We start from the raw sequence: 10,847 nt of genomic DNA, 5'->3' as shown, positions 1-10,847 counted from the left end.
GATTGGGACAACGCAAGCGCTACCCCGCTTCAAGAGCTTTCCATACAGCAGCAGGGTCTTCTCTGGCGGGTTTCACTGTGTACATCTTCACCCTGTTACAGGTCCAAAATTGCCAGCAGATTCTGATTTGCCTAAACCCTTGCTACGTTTTGGAAGCTGTTTTGACCACGCGGCTCCTCCCGAGCATCCCAACCTCCTTGGAGATGAGGTTTCACCGCCTTCCTCCCGTCGCGTCATCTTTCTTATGGCTGTTGGCATCTCCCAGTGCTGGATCTGCTAGGAATTCCGCAAGGTGATCGTGCTGTCCTCTTGCATACGGTCTTTTTTCCGTAATCTGTGTCCACTCTCAAGCAGGTAGCCGTGCTAAGGGTAGTCAAGAGACTGCACGTTTCCGTTATTTAAACACTTTAATTCATAAAGACTCCTGGGGGTTGATCCCACAAATCCTTCTCGCAGAAGTGCTTCGGAAAGCTTTTGCAAGCGGCTGGAGAGGGATGGAGTTGCGTCCGCGCTTTCGAAACGTGGTTCGTTTCTTAGACGCCGGGCATCTCACGTGTGCATCTCCCCAGGCGAGCAAACCCTGTGTAACAGACACCTCGTGTTCCTCCAGTGCACCAGCCTCACGTCACGTGCGGTTTCCTTCAGCCACCTGGTGGTTTTGGGTTTTTTTCTGTTTTTCCTTGGGGGCGCTGATGGCACTAGAGGCTTTGATGGAAGCTTTGTGAGAGAGGAGAGGCAATTCCCGTTTTCCCTGGACACCCCAGTACTGGGCAGCAAGTGCTTTAGTCTCCTGTGTGAGGTACAACCTGCCCGATGCACCTGCTGCTGCCAGTGCTGGTGAATCCCCGCTGCTTGTGGAGGCATGAGGAGGGGCAGGAGGTTTGGGGAGGGTCAGTAGTTGTCTTCGGAGTTGACGTGCTCCAGGATTGCTTCTGGTGGGATTGGGGTGAGGGTCAACAGACCCTTCTGCAAGAAACAAGGGCAGAATTGAGTTCTGGGGCAGGGAGGATTTGCCTGTTCGTACCGAGTCAGCAAACCCTTGGACACGGGATGTCTGGTGACAGTCAGGGTGTGCCAGGCAGAACACAGGGGCTTCCTCATGGTTTTCAGTTGACTCAGCTTCTTGGGCAGGCAGGAGACTTGCTCCTGGGGATATGGAAAAGCAAAGCTCAGCGCCAGTCACTTGTTAAAAGGAGAAACAAAACGGAGCAGATAGATACCTTTTGTTACTGAATGTCTGAAGCGTATGAAATATGGTTTCTAAGCACTTCAGGCTTGGGGTTGATGCCCTTCTCCCCACACCTCAGCGGCTGAGCGCCGTCTGCTTCGCTTCTTGGCGCAGGATAACCATCTCCTCCGGCCTTGAGCAGCACCCTGCCGCAAAGACACGGCCAAGGCGAGTGCAGGGACCTGGCTGCAGCCGCGCAGCTTGTGGGAAAGGCACAGGACCAGCCAAGGCTTGCTGTGGGAAGTTGCACATGCCCCAGGCAGTCCCACGACGTCGCTCAGGTGAACGTTGCTTTTAACCTGCTTCATTACTTCTACCTTGGCGGAGTCCTAGCAAATTCTGTTAAAAGTCTGAATATAACAGCAGCTGAGGAGCTGTAACAATCTAATCAGATTAGAGTAGCCTAAAACGCGTCTCTCCTTGAAGGCGTACCTCCACGTCACCCAACTCTGCTCGAGTATATTCAGCGGGGTGGGAAGAGAAGGAAAAATGCTTATACCTGATGTGCTGAGCTTAATTTTAAATGGGGTTTTTTCAAGGTTTCTTTAAAAGAAATGTCAAGAAAACGTCTCTTTAGGAGGCTGATGCATTATTTAATAAGCTCCAAGTCATATTCTGGGATCTTGGAAAAAAAAATATGGTGAATGGGTTTTGTGATCAACCTCATGCCCTGGATGTGCTTTTTCCCTCCTCTGAAGCCCTTCGAGCTGCGACCAGTTATTCCTCCTCGGAGCCTGTCTCAAGCAGCAACCTCAGGCAAGAGCGAGGAGAGGAGCTGGGGCTGGGCAGAGCTGACCAGGAGGCTGGTGGCCAGCCCCAGAGCTGGCCTTGCCCGGCGGCTGGTGGGTGCAGAAGCCTCCCAAATACCCCACCCGAGAGACCCGGATCCGAAGGGACCCCTCCAACAGCTGGATGGATGCTCCGTCCCAGGCGGGCCCAGAGCCGACGGACCCATCAAAGTCACGCCGCATCGCTGTGTCGTCATTGTCCTTCGTCAGGGCTTGCTGGGGGCTGTCAAGGTGGAACGCCGGGGCGGTTTGGGCAGTCTGATGGCTGCTCGCAGGACGGATTCGACTGGAAAAGGAATTCCTGAGAAAAAAAAAACACCCAACTGTTTATTAGCTTTCTGACACCATTTTGTCTCCATCGCTCGTCACTAGAGACAGGGACACATTTTGTCTAGTTTCCTGAGGTTTTGGCAGTGTCTCCTTCTGCTCCTGCCTGTCTCCATACTGTAGCTATTGCATCAGGCAGTGCTTTGACCTAAAAAGATGATGCCTTTATTTTCTTAATTATTGCAAGTTTCTCTTCACCTGTGCCCCCTCCCAAACGCTTCCACCCTCCACACAGCATCCAGCGCTCCAAGGGGGAAGGTCTGGTCATGGTGGGCAGGAGGAGGCAGAGGCTTCATCTTCCTGCCCGAAAGGTGTGCGTTAGGACCGTTTTCTGATGCGCGTGGGTCAGGACTGCGCAGGGTCAAGGAGGAGCTGGCTCTTCTCTCTGCCACTCCGGTTTGATTCTGGTTTGACAGCATCTGTTGGCAGTTGGCTGTTTCTGGGAAGGGGAAACCCTGCTCCAATCCTTGATGACAAGACATTGCTCTGCCTCGACATCATCACCCTGTAACCAGGAGCCGTGTTTGACACCCCCAGGCGTGTCTTGAGTCACAGGAGTCGGCAACGAAATTAGATTAAAGAAACCCAACCCCATATTGGTGCTTTTTTCATCTCAAAGGGCTGTGGATCACCGTTCAGATGCTGACACTTGTACTTTTCTGCCTCGGGACCCCTGGCAGATGTTCTGGGCCAGGCCTCTGCCTGCGATACAGGGGACAGGGACTGGTTTCTCTCTGGTGCCGGGACTTACAGAAAACCCTGGAGGGAATTGAGCAAAGCCACAGCTGCCCCTCTGGGGAAGGTGGGCAGTGCCCCCTTGGCAGGAGCCGGGCTTGCATGGTTGTATGGACTCGCTGAGCTACGGCAGGATTTGCCATGATTTCCACATGAATTAAGCTTTGTAGGATCTGCTGGAGAGCGTAGATTGACAAACTCTGGGCCTCTCTGAAATGTTGTGGATATTCTTACTTCATCACAAAGAACTGGGCAGGGCATTAGAAGCTCTCTGGGCTTTTGCTGGTGTGGTTAGTGGGGTTTGGGACGTTGTCTTGGCAACGTTCAGCAAATGCCCTTTCCTCCGAGTATTCCTCCTCACCTCTGTTTGGACTTACTTACCTTTTAAAAATATGCCAGGACTGACCAATGCAGGGTCCACTTGGACACCCCACGAAGGACTCGTGTCTGGTGCTGCTGGGGGACATGTAGCTGTTACAGCGTCGAGGGTGAAGAGCAGCCTGGAAACCCTGTGGGCAGACAGAGGATGGACATGCAGATACGTACAACAGAGGAACCAGCCTGCAGACCTTGGCCAAAACACCCTTGAAAAGGATCATCCAAAGTAGCCGGTTAATTATCCAACTACTAATACTGCTGTTTCCTGGCTCGCACAAACCTTTCTCTGATACCCGGTCCTCAGCCCCAAAAGTTACCCTCCAAAACTTAACATTAATTTCTTCCTCTGCTTTCAGTCAGAGATGGGCTTTTTGCTGTGTCTCTCTGCTGGGACCCAGAAGATGCAGCTTTCCACCCTCCCCTGCGTGAGCCCTTCATGGCCATGGGTGAGCCACGCCGCACCTGGGTCAGCTTACTGCGCCTCTCCACCCCCCTGCGCACCCCAGGATCCTGGCTTTCCGAATCCTGGCTGCACAGGTGAAGTTTCCAGGCCGCGAACGCCCTCATCCCATCGACCCCGCACACGCTGGGACCGCTCTGACCTTGCCTGCAGCCGGCGGAGTTGTGCGTGACGCTGCCACGAGAGGCGGCGGCCGTGGTGTGAGAGAGAGGAGGCGGCGACGGGCGATGCTGCATGACTGGGTTGCAGCCTGACTTTTATCTGCTGCAGGAGAGCCCAGCTGACGGCTGGCACTGCCCAGGGAGCACCACACGTACTTTAAAATCTGAATTATGAGACAGGAGCGAATGCGTAAATGAAGCACCAGAGAGACGTGTTCAAGCTCTGAAGATGTTTCCGTTGTCATACGAAAATTAGACTGAAGGTACATCTCAGTTCTCGGCTATTTCAGTTTTAACAAGTTTATGAAACAGTAATTACCCATCACTTTGATTTTGGAGTTACTGATGACTCGACTCCAGGCCGGCTTGGCTGACACGCCAGACCTTCAGCATCGGAGAGGCGTTCAGCTGGGTGACGTCTGCATCCACCAAGGAGCGAATTTCAAACCAGCTTTGAACAAAAGAGGGTGATTTCCAGTGGCTGTTGGCATTTCTGCCCCACCAACAGCTTGGCAGGTGACAGTCCCTGATGCCACGTAGGCTCCATGTCCTACATGCGTGTTGTGCTCACAACGTGTCTCACCACACCGGCCGTTTCCCCCTCGTTTGCTAAACCCAGACCAAACCTCAGCTCTGATGGGCCATGAGATGCCTTCCCCTCCCCAGCACGGGGGTAACCTGCCGCTCCGCTGCTGATGTATCTGCCGGCGCTTGCTCAGCGGAACGAGAAGCAAGTGATTTCTTCCCTCTCGGAACGACCCGCTTCCTCCCTGCTGCTCTGCCATCCCAGAGGGTTTCCGGTCAGATCCAGAGACCTGAGCTTCTCTTTCGAGCCTTGTTCATAGCGGCAGCCTCACCGTAAGGTCTGTTAGCGGGAGGCGCTGCCCTGAGGGGGTGTAAGCGCGATGCCGGGCTGGAGCCTGGCACCCTGCTCACCCGGAGCGGGAGCAACAAGCATCCTCCATCACTGCAGACTTTCCTTGCCGCCCCGAGGCTTCAAGGTGCGAGGTGAATAGAAAATCTGTTCCCCTCGCGTGTATATATATTAAAAAAATAATTAAATTTGGAGATAAAAAGTTCTTCAGTGCGATTGCTGTGAGAAACTAGAAAGCTACGTGTGGGAACTGAGTGATATTCTTGGATTTTTGGCATTCTGCTTTTGTGTCTATTAATAATCCCCCGGAGTGAGTCATATGGAGATGCATTTATTCACTGAGTCGGAGAGAGCTGCTACCCAAAATAGCAGCTATGTAATTTTTTATGATGCTATAACGCCAGCGCGGCGAAGATCGACATCACTTAGCAGAGATGCTGCCTGCCTGGCAGTCGGCTGAACCGTGTCAAGCCCTAAAGCAAATGTGGAGAGCCACGTGCCCGGTTACATAAAACAGCCGTGAAGCCGGCGTGTGTCGGAAGTGCCTTTTTGCCCTTTCCTGCTCATCTTTCTCCTTTTTTTCCCTTGCGACTTTTTAAGCCGTTCTTGTTAATTTTCTTAAACCGGCGTGCGAGGAGCGCTGGGAGGTGGAAACGGCTTTTGCTGGGGAGGGGAGGGTCACGTACGTCTCCAACGATCGACGCCGGCTGATTACCACCTGCGAGGAGAGGTCCGTGGGGAAAGCCGACGTTGCATCCAGTTCAGCACATCCAGTCCTCCCTCACTCATCGTCTCTTCTCAACCACGTGTGCGCTCCCCCAGCTCCGCACTTCCCCGGGGCAAAGCTCTGAGCATCCCCCTCAGCCAGGGCTCGCGCCCAAAGCCCAGCAACTCCTTCCCATCCCGGCGCTCGCAGCCCCCGGCAGTGCCGGCCGGAGGAGGAGGGAGCAGAGAAATGCTCTGGAAGGGTGTTGCAAGGAAGGGGGAAACTGGTTTGCTGCGTCTCTTCTCATTCTCTGCCCTGCACTGCTGCCATCAGGTCTGTTCCGGTGTCGCAGCCGGTGGGGTGCCCAAGCCGTCCCGGGTGGCTCCCCGAAAGCCCTTGGGGTACCTGCTGGTACCCCGCACACTCTCGGGGCTCAGCTTTGGCTTAGACACCCCCGCTGGGACCAGCCCCAGTGTCACGCCGGCGTGCCCTCGCCAAGGCATTAACAAAGACGAGCGGGGGTCGAGTAGCTTGGGTGAACCTTCCCAGGCAAACGGTGCCTTACAGAGACCGTTCCGGTTACCTTTTTATGCAGCACTCCGGAAGGAAATGGGAATCCTGCCACCGGCAGCGTCGGGCTGATGCGAATGGTGGGTCTTGGGACAAGCGGCAGCTGAGGATGGATTTGGGGAGTGCTGCTGAAGTCCTCCAGCTCCGGGTGACCTAACGAGAAAGGGGAAAGGCAAAAATGGAGTAAGAGCCCACCGATACCACTATCGGCATAAAGTAACCGGCAAGGGATGGTTCAGTCGGAGGCGTGATGTACCGAGGCCTCCCTTCACCCTTTGGCCAGCCGCGTAACGAGTGTCCCTGGGGAGCAGGAGTGTCAGGAATATGTTCAGAGCCAGAAATAAATAACTATTCCTGATTTCATGTTCTAAAGGGTTACAGAGAGGGGCAGGGCTGGGAGGCACCCTGGCTGCTAGTTTTGCGTAAGGTCTTTGCCTTTTCAGAAGCAAACGAGAGCGCGACTCCTTGTTGTGCTGGGGAACATCTGGCATCACGGCTGGCAAGGAGGTGGACATGAACACGCAAAGAGAAACCCAGATCTCTGAGGACTGGAGGAGGCTCTTGCTAAGGTGATTCCTGTCAGACAGTTTTTCCCCTTTCTGCCCTCAATGAAAAGTAACGCAATTTGCGGAGGGTTTGCACCAACATCTCTCCGGTTACCCCAGGGCTGACTTGGCTGCTCCAACCTCCCAAGTGCCCACCCACCATCCGTGAGGCCCCAGCAGCCAAGAGGGCAACGGGATAAGCCCTCCCGTGCCCAGTCCCTGGTTTCCCGTGGTGAGCCCGTTGCCTGCCCGAGAGGCCCAGGGTTTGGTGTGTCCTCTGAGCGGGCACGTCCCACCCGCCCGCAGGGACAGCCCCCTGGGCCACCCACGGCCGCGGGCTGGGTGCAGGGGATGAACAGCTCCGCCTGCTTCGTGGGCATCAGTTCACCGCTTGGAAAGGGACAGGAACAAGCCAGGGAGGTAGGGATGGGGCATCCCTGCAGGAAGGGCAGCGCGGAGGGGAGGCCACAACGCTTCTGAAAGGAGGTGGGAAAACAGGAAGGGACGCAGGCACGAAGGGCTGCCCTGTCGCACCGGAGGTGTTACTCTTCAAAGGTTTGGTCTAACACCCCGGCCCACCCCCAGCTCAGCCCTCGCCTGAGTCCAAGGAGACAGCCCAGGGCAGCTCAGCACCTCTCAGCGCATCCGTCCGCTCGTACCAGCGCTCCCTGTTCTACCTCCGTCTCTTTGCCTGTTGCCTCCTGGTGATCCATTCCTTCAACCTTCCCTGCAAAGCCCCGTGTCAGCGCTGGGCTCCCGAGACCATCTCTCCCTTCCCGGCTGAGTCACGCCGCCCTGCGGGGTTCACTCCCCCCGGGAACACCTGCTGCTCCCAGAGCAGCGCGAAGGACACGCATGGCACCTTTCCAAGGGGGGTTCTACATCCCACCGACCAAAACGCTTTCTGAGCATCCCAGCTCAAAGACCTTCCGAGGGATGAGGAAGGTGCCTTTGCCTCACAGTACTCCAGCCCCTCAAGCCCCGACGCTCCTTTAGCAGGAAGAGGAAGCTCAGCACTTGCCTGGCGAGGCTGGCAGCGCCTGCTACTTGGTGAGCAGCGGGAGCACTGCTGGGCGCTTGAGCAGGGACTTCAGGGCTCCCGCATCTTTCATTTTCTCAAGAGGAACTTCCATGGAGAAGCTCATAGGAACTCACCCACATACCAGGACGGCTGCTAACGGAGGAAAGATGATGGACACTTACCCAATTCAGCCCAAGAGGCCTGCTTCCAGTAGAAATGGGGAAAAAAAGAGCCCAGGATGAGAAGTCACACTTCAAATGAACTTGAGGATCTGCATTCCCACTGCAGGAAGGGATTTAAAAAAAAAAAAAAGAAACTACAGCTTCAAGTCCTGGAACGAGAGGTTGAAACAGTCCACTCGGAGCAGGCTGCCAAGAGCCTTCCCAGCCATTTTATGCTGAAACAGCATTGTTGTGATTATACACATTATCTGTTTGGCCACCCTCACCGTGACAGGTTTTCCCTTCATAGAATCACAGAATGGTTTGAGTTGGAAGGGACCTTAAAGACCATCCAGTTCCAACCCCCCTGCCACGGGCAGGGACACCTTGCACTAGACCAGGTTGCTCCAAGCCTCATCCAGCCTGGCCTTGAACCCTTCCAGGGATGGGGCATCCACAGCTTCTCTGGGAAACCTGGGCCAGTGCCTCCCCATCCTCTCTGGGAAGAATTTCTTCCTGATATCCAATCTAAACCTCCCCACTTTCAATTTAAACCCATTCCCCCTTGTCCTGTCACTACAGGCCCTTGTAAAAAGTCCCCCCCAGCTTCCTTGTAGCCCCTTCAGGCACCGGAAGGTGCTATAAGGTCGCCCCGGAGCCTTCTCTTCTCCAGGCTGAACAAGCCCAACTCTCTCAGCCTGTCCCCACAGCAGAGGGGCTCCAGCCCTCTGAGCATCTTCCTTCAGGATTTCGTGTTCTGCCCCACAGCAGCTGCCTTCACCCACAGCCAACCCCCCCGCCTGCCTTCACCCTGCTCCGCAAAGCCCCTGCGGGCCAGGTCCAGGCTGGGTGCTCCCCGGCCTGGTGCCTGCCAGGTACCCACCACTGCTCCAGGGTGGTAGCTGGGAATTTCCCCATCATTAAGGTTGCTAATTAAGACGCAGATGGCATTGGTGCCACTACCAAAGGCCGTGCTGACAAGCGAGGCAAAGGCAGCTGGCTGGGCCCGTCACAACGTAGCGTGTCCACTCAGCACGGCAGGACCAGCGTATTTACATTTTATTAAATCTTTACAATCAGCAGTTATAATCAAGTACACAATTATGTACACAGATTATATACATTCTAGCCCAGACTTTTACATCACAGTACATAGTTGCCCTTGGAAATATTGTATACACTTACCACCAGACAGAAAGACCCAACGCTAGTGTTACAGCACCTGGTATTAGACATCTTTCGTAGGAAAATATACGGCTGTAAATTGGGCTGGCTAAAAAAAAAAAATCTTATAAAATCTGAACATACAATATTTCATTCACAGAATGGTTTTATTTCCTATGTTCTGACTGATGCCTCGCGCAGATGTCCCGGTGGTAACCCCTCAGCGCACGCTACTCGTGCCTCACGCTATGCCTCCAGGTAGGCTGGCGGGAGGAGGAGAACCAAAGCTGGGCTCACCCTGAAACTTCATTAAGAAACAATAATTGTAAACAACCGAGAAGCTCAAATGAGAAATTAATTGGCTGGTCTGAATTACATGGCATGGAGGAGGTGCTAGTCCCAGCTGCGACTCCCAAACTCGTTGGCATTCGTGCTCATGGGCGCCCGACACCGTGGGAACGCCGAGGCGAGCAGCGCTCCCCGGGTAGGAAGTGGACCCCCGACTCTTCCGGAAGAACAGGTACTGCCCTCTCCAAAAGGTGTTGGGTTTTGATGAACACATTCTTTTTGCTTTCTGAGAGGACAGTGAAGAAAACCTGACTTCTTTTCAGAGTGACGATATGAAAAGGTTAAACTAAAGCTGTTTCCTCGCAAGGAAATACAAAATAAAAATAACCTGGTTTCTCCCTCTCCCCCCGGGGTTTAGTCCTCTTCCCTAAAAGGTCAACCTCACCCCCTTCCGGTCTGTAAACAAAGCTATGGCTCCCGCGATGGTTCCAAAGGTAAAGCAGAACGCACTGAAACAGAAGAAAACCAACCCAAAAGGAGGGAGGCAAGAGTTGTCTGAGGTAGGCCACCACCAGAACGACGCTTCCAATCCATATGGAGTTCCGGGACCGTTCAAAACCCCTTCAGAGGGGAGCTACGCCTGCTGCTTCGGCAACAGATGGGGGAAAAGCGGGTACATAAAAATGAGCTGGTGGTAGCTGGGAAAGTTGATCTTTTAATAAAATCTTACATCTACACCCGAGTTCTCTGCCAGCCAAACCAGAAAACCTCTAGCTGCTGCACTGACAGTCTTAACGCCATGACCAGGGGTCTCTGCAGCTATGAAAATCACCGTTCCCACCAAAGGAGCTAGCAAGGATGAAGATGCAGCCCGTGGCGGAAGAGCAGAGGAACAAGACGGCTCCCTCACGGCACGAAGCGCCGACAGACCAAAGGGATCACCGCTGTGAAAACGTCTGACCCGCAGCGGGTGGGTTTGCTCCGGGAGACGACTGCACTCGGCCACGCCGCCTCCAGCCCGGGCGCTGCCGGGGAGCGCGGCCTCCCTCGGGTGCGGGTTGGGGCTCCAAGCAAGGAAGGACACTTGAAAGGCTCCCACGGAACTCGTGTAGCAAAACAGATAAAGTAAAAAAGGGTTCTCAACTGAAAAGCCCCAGCTGCTGCCAGCCCTGCTCATTCAGCCCACACCGCCAAGCAGTTGTTGGTGCAAAGGAACCAGAACGACATTTAAAAGCTGATTCATGTAAAAGGACACTTGTTCACTATTCCACTACCACTCCGTTTCCTCCTCAAAACGACCTCCTTCCCCCCTCAGCTTGCGGGTAACACTGACGACGATGCTCTCCGAAGGCGCCTGTGCATTCCCACACTCCGGAGAGCAAGTGCACACAGCGTTTGCCTGGGATTCCTGCATTCACCCTCTCCAGGAGCGCAGGCAAAA

Source organism: Eurypyga helias, unplaced genomic scaffold, assembly GCF_000690775.1.
Source record: "Eurypyga helias isolate BGI_N326 unplaced genomic scaffold, ASM69077v1 scaffold3957, whole genome shotgun sequence".
NCBI classification, from domain to species: Eukaryota; Metazoa; Chordata; class Aves; order Eurypygiformes; family Eurypygidae; genus Eurypyga; species Eurypyga helias.
Note: the sequence above shows the minus strand (reverse complement) of the source record.